The sequence below is a fragment of the Monodelphis domestica genome, chromosome 8 (assembly GCF_027887165.1).
Source record: "Monodelphis domestica isolate mMonDom1 chromosome 8, mMonDom1.pri, whole genome shotgun sequence".
Lineage (NCBI taxonomy): Eukaryota > Metazoa > Chordata > Mammalia > Didelphimorphia > Didelphidae > Monodelphis > Monodelphis domestica.
Window position 1 is genome coordinate 31,748,519 of NC_077234.1, and position 6,565 is coordinate 31,755,083.

Here is a 6,565-nt window from a genome sequence, read left to right on the forward strand (position 1 = left end):
AAGGCTCTTCTCACATTGCTGCCCCTGCCCCTCCCAGTTCAGACCTGAGTTGCCTCTCCTCTCCCTAGTATTTTATGGGTTATTTTTAATGGTTACTGTGTTAGGACAAGTGCTTATTATCAGAATTAATGTTTTATTATAAAGAATTATATGCAGAAATATATATATTTTCAGCAATCTCTTGCAAAAGATTATAGTTTTTAATAGTCCTAGGAACCTAATCCCTAATTCCCATAGATTCAGTGCATCAACATTCATGGTTTTTACTTTCCTGCCATTTTCTAGGAATGCTTGCCCTTCAAAAGTAGAATTGATGGTAGAATTGTTTGCATATTGTGTCCCCCATTAGTCTGTGAGCTTGAAAACAAAGACTATCTTGGACTTTTCTTTCTTTGTATCCTTAGCACTCAGCTCAGAGTCCAGAACATAGTGGGCATTTAATTGATTCGGTAATTGATTGACTTACCAATAAAATCACAAGTATGGGTGAAAAAAATCAAGAGAAAATAATTTCAAACCAAGAGACAGAGTTAAGATAGCAGAGTAAAAGATGACAATAGCTAAACCTCCCTTCAAAAAGTATTCTACAATAACCATAGGAAACACAGCAAACCAAATTCTGAGCAGGAAAGTCAAGGAAAAGAAAGTCACCATGAGTCATTTTTCCATCCCAGGGCAGCTTAACAAAACAGAAAGGGAAATCTACAGACATTGAAGTAGGAGGAGGGATGCTGATCAGCAACACCCAGCAGAAACAGCACTAATGGCAGCAATACTGAACTATGTTGGTAGCAGCAGCAGCAGCTGAGAGCAGCCCAGCACCCAAGGACTATAAGGAAACTGAAAACCTGGGGTGAAAAGGATCCCAGGAGTACTATAAAATAGCATTGGGTACACAATCAAGTGCCATTTGACAACTCTACCTCCTATTATCCAGTTTTGCATCACAATTCTAGAGCAATCAGTCATGGTCACAAAGGAACAAGGACCTAACCTGTGTAAAGACTACAGTAATAGACCAGGAGGTCAGTGAATGGGCTTCTCCTAAGATCACATCACACTGGAAGCACAGAAAACTTACAAGCCACAAATGGAGTTATGAAATCAGCAAGAGATAAAATAACAGAACCTATGGCTAGTTGCCCTCACGTCCACTGCCAGAGGTGAGCAGAAACCAACTCTAACATAAAGTCCAAAGTCAGAAAGTAAGCTGGAAAAATGAGCAAGCTACAACAAATTTTTTTTAAACTTGCTATAAAAAACTATTGCGGTGAAAGTAAAACTCAAAAGAACACAATGATTTGAAAAATCTATAAGCAAAGTTTCAAAGACATATGCAAGGGGAAGCTCAACGGCCCTGTGGATAGAGAACTAGGTTTGGAGTCAGAAGGACTTGGGTTTAAATCTGGTCTCAGACACTTCCTAGCTGTATGACCATGGATAAATCTCTGAATGCTATTTGCCTAGTCCTTGCCCTTCATCTTAGAGGTACTGGTTGCTAAGACAGAAAATAAATGTTTAAAAATAAAAGATATATTCAGATTGGGAAACAGCCCAATAAGAATTCTTAGAAGAGCTAGAAAAAGACACCCCCCCCAAAAAAAAAAAAGATTTTTAAATTCAAATTAGAGTGGTAGAGGAAAAATTGGGGAAATAGATGATACTTATACAAAAAAGTTATAAAAAGAGAATTAACAGCTTAATTTTAAAAAGGCAAAAAATGTTGAAGAAAATAACTCCTTAAAATTAGAATTGGACAAGTGGAAGCTAATAATTCCAAGAGACATCAAGAAGCAATAAAACAAAGTCCAAAGACTGGAAAAAATGGGAGAAAATGTAAACTATCTCATAGGAAGAATTGATTAAGGGGAGAGAATTTATGAATTTTTGCTATACCTGAAGTTTTGAAAGAAAAAAAGAACTTTAATATATTTCAAGAAATTAAAAAGGAAAAATGCTCAGATATTTAGAACCAGAAAGCAAAGGAAAAATTGAAAGAACCCAATAGACATCTCCTGAAAGAAATTCCAAAATGAAAACTTCCCAGGAATGTCATAGTGAAGAGCCAGAGATTCCAAGTTAAGGAGTCTACAAGCAGCCAGAAAGAAAGAATTCAAATACCATGGTGTCACTGTCAGGATCACAGAAGACTTAGCATCTACCATTTTACAGGAGCAGAGAATCCTGGAATGTGATATTCCAGAAGGCAAAGGAGCTAGAATTACAACCAAGAATAACTTACCCAGCAAAATCAGATTTGATAAGTGAGAAGATGGGAGCAGGTAGGGTGAAGAATGGACATTTAATTAAATAAAAGAGCACTTGTGATGAAAACTCCAAAGCTGAATGGAAAATCTGATATCCAAACACTAGAATTTTTAAAAGTACAAAAAGGTAAACATGTGAAAAGTCATAAGGGACAAAATACAGTTGTTTATATTCCTATATGGGAAGGTGATACATATAACCCTTAAGAATTGTGCCATTATTGCATTTAGAAGTCTAATTACACAGAAGTTATGAGTTTGTCTATTATGCTGGAAACATTTCAACAAAAGAATGGAAGGATGAGAAAACAAGGTACTATGGAAGAAGGAAGGAAGGAAGAAGAAGAAAAAAATTTCTCACATAAAAGAGGCATGCCAAGGAGAATTTATACATGGAGAAGGAAATGGGAAGGGTGCAGAGAGAGGCTGAGAGACATTTATATCTCACTCTCATATGAACTTGCTCAAGGAGAAAAGAATATTTATATACACGTGGTTGAGTACAGTTTATATATTAGAATGGTTTTATAAATGTTTGGTGGAATTATTTTGTAAATCTATTTACTGATATTTTATTTTTTCCTTAGGGAACTCCTTTATGGTTTTTTTTTTATTTCATTTTCTAAGATAGGGCAATTTACATATTTCATTAAATCTGGGCAATTTATATTTTTGTCAATATCCATTCATTTCAGGTAGATTGTCAGTTCCATTGGCATATAGTTGGGGAAAATAGCTTCTAATAATTGCTTTAATTTCATCTTCATTGGTGGTCAATTCACTCTCTTAATTTTTGATACTGGTAATTTGGTTTTCTTCCTTCTTTCTTAAAAATCAAATTGGCTATGGATTAACTATTTTATTGCTTCCCCCCCCATAAAACAAATTTTAAATTTTATTTATTAGTTCAATGGTTTTATTTTTTACTTCTAATTTTATTCATCTCTCTCCTTTGAGTGTCAGGATTTCTATTTTGGTATTTAATGGAGATTTTTTTTAAACCCTTACCTTCTGTCTTGGAGTCAATACTGTGTATTGGCTCCAAGGCAGAAGAGTGGTAAGGGCTAGGCAATGGGGGTCAAGTGACTTGCCCAGGGTCACACAGCTGGGAAGTATCTGAATCCAGATTTGAACCTAGGACACCCCCCCCCCATCTCTAGGCCTGACTCTCAATCCACTGAGATATCCAGCTGCCCCCTTTAATGGAGATTTTTAATGTGTTGTTTTTCCAAGTTTTTTTATAGTTGCATGCCCAATTTGTTAATCTGCTTTTTCTCTCCTTTTTTGATGTTTTTGGAAACATAGATTTCCCCTCCAAGTATTGTTTTGGATGTATCCCACAAATTTTGGTAAGTTGTCTCATTACTGTCATTATCTTAATGAAATGATCAATTGTTTCTATGATTTGTTCTTTGATCTAGCAAACAGATCTCAGGGTATCCTAAAAAGTGGTAATCATTAAGACAATTTGGTTCTAAATAAGAATAGAGTGGTTGATCAATAGAATAGATTAGGCACATAATATGCAGAAACAAATGAGTATAGAAATCCAGTACTTGGTAAACCCAAAGATCCCAGATATTGGGATAAGAACTCACTTTTTGAAAGGAAAAATAACTGCTGGTAAAACTGTAGTGTGGCAGAAACTAGGCATAGATAAGCATCTCATAGCATATACCAAAATAAGCTAAAAATGATTTCAACATAAAATATGTTATCATAAACAAATTAGAGGAGCATGGGAAAACGTACCTACCCACATTTATGAACAGGGGAAGAGTTTATAATCAAAGAGATCCACAGGGGTAAGATAGATAATTTTGATTCCATTAAATTTAAAAGGTTTTATACAAATAAAACCAATGTAGCCAAAACTAGAAGAAAGGCAGCAAAGGGGAGGAAGATTTTAAAATATATTTAGGGAAATGAGCCAAGTAAGAGCTATTTCAACAATTGATAAATTATCAAAGTATATAAATAAGCAGTTCTCACAGGAAGAAATCAAAGCTATCAATACACATATAAAAATGCTCTAAATCACTTTTAACAACTCTAAGGTACCACCTCGCATCCATAGATTGGCTAAGATGAAAGAAAAGGAAAGTGACAGATGCTGTATAGAATATGGGAAAATAAGTGCACTAATGCACTGTTGGTGGAGTTGCAAACTAATCTTACCATTCTAGAGAATAATTCAGACCGAGGTCCAAAGGGCTATCAAATTGTGCATATGCCCTTTGACTCAGTAATACTACTGGGTCTATACCACAAAAGAGATTAAAGAAAAAGAAAAACGATTCCTATGGACAAATATATTTATAGCAGCTCTTTTTGTGATGGCAAAGATTAGGAAAAACAGAATATCCATCAATTGAGAAACAACTTAACAAGTAATGGTATGTGGATGTGATTACATGCTATTGTGCTATAAGAAATTATGAAGGGGTGGGGGGGAAGCTAAATGGCTCAGTGGATAGAGTCAAGCCTAGAGATGGGATGTTCTGAGTTCAAATCTAACCTCAGACACTTCCTAGCTGTGTGATCCTGGGCAAGTTACTTAACCCCCATTGTTTAGCCCTTACCACTCTTCTGATTTGGAACTAATACATAGTTTTGATTCTATGATGGAAGGTAAGAATTTTTTTTAAATGATGAAAGTAATGATTTCAGAAAAAATTTGGAAAGACATAAAGTGATGTAAAGTGAAGTGAGAAGAACTGATAACAATGTATGTGGTAACAGTAATATTGTAAAGATAATCAACCATGAAGGAATTAGTAACTGATTGATACAATAATCCATGACAATGCCAAAAAACTCATGATAAAAAATAATATCCAGGGGGAATCTGGGTAGCACAGTGGATTGAGAACCAGTCCTAGAGACGGGAGGTCCTAGGTTCAAATCTGGCTTCAGCCACTTCCCATCTGTGTGACCCTGGGCAAGTCACTTGACCCCCATTACCTAGCCCTTACCACTCTTCTGCCTTGGAGCCAATACACAGTATTGACTCCAAGACAGAAGGTAAGGGCTTTAAAAAAAAAATAATATCCACCTTTAGATAGAGAAATGATGGACTCAGTACATACTGAAACATTTTTCTTTTTCTTTTTTTTTTTCAGAACATGGCTAATTGGAAATGTTTTGCATGACTTCCTGTGTATAATGGGCATTATATTTCTTCCTTCCTCAATGGATGTGAGAGGGCCTGGAGGGAGAAAAAGAATTTAGAACTGAAAATAAAAATTCAATTTAAAATTTTAAAAGTATGAAAAATAATTCAAACCCAGAATTTCCATTAAAGAATAATTTCTCAGCCTCAAGGACAAGGAAAGTCTAGGTTTCCAATATTAGTTTGTCATTCAGTACTGCCATCATATAGCCATCAAAGTATCAAATACCCAGCTGCCTTTGTTGAAAACAGAATTTTAGTTTTGAAAGTGAAAGTTAGTGGCATTTTCTTTTCACCAGTTCAGTCTTGCCTGGGGCCTTCTCTGCTGAAAGAAAAATACCCCAACTGTGTGGAAGCTACAGATTGTCTCTGCCATCCATCCACAAACTCCAATCCTTATTTAAAGGAATGACTGTCACGCAGGCAGGGAACACAGAAGCCCAGTCAAGATAGGAGACTCAAGTCTAGAGCTGGGAAATGGTGTTTTGGTTGGGTTTTTTTCCTACAGGTGAAGAGAGGTTGCCATCTACTGTTGAAAAATAATATGAAGGTTCAATCGAAACTCACCAATGTTACTAGAGGCCCTGATGGAACATTTGTTTAAAAGAAAATGACAGTTTCATAGAAACTGTTTAACTACGCTCATCAGAGTTTCCACTTTCTTCCTTGTGTGTATAAAGTAGTTTGAGATCTAAGGAGAAATGATAAATTACCATGAAAAATATCACCAGGACATTTTCTGTCCCCTAAAATTCACACTTATCAACTGCAACTGACCGGCTCTATATTAAAGAACATAACAATGTTATAACATGTCTGGATTCCCTTTTGCCTATAATAACAAAGAGGGAACAGGAGGAGACAGGAAAATTATTTGGCATGCTCTGCTTCATGAATTTACTTATCTTCACTTCATTTCAAAACATAACTTAAAACAGAGATCAAAATCTCTGCTTCTGGGAAAAAACACCAGAAGTACGTGAAAACTCAATCATTTTTCAATTAAATTCGATTTAGCTAAAAATCAATTTTCTTGCAGAAAAAATATTTAGGTTTCCACTTATTCTTTTCTACATCTCTAATAACACATGCTTAAGTTACAAATTTATGAAAAATCATGTTAGAA

General features: G+C 35.3%; 1 long non-coding RNA gene across 1 annotated transcript; it reads left to right on the top strand.

The window, feature by feature from the left end:
- The first annotated feature begins 947 nt into the window (after positions 1–947).
- Positions 948–5,519, top strand: LOC130455908 (uncharacterized). The gene is made up of 3 exons (XR_008914178.1): positions 948–1,163; positions 3,573–3,616; positions 5,390–5,519. It is a non-coding gene; the product is annotated as an uncharacterized LOC130455908 (long non-coding RNA).
- The last annotated feature ends 1,046 nt before the right edge of the window (positions 5,520–6,565 follow it).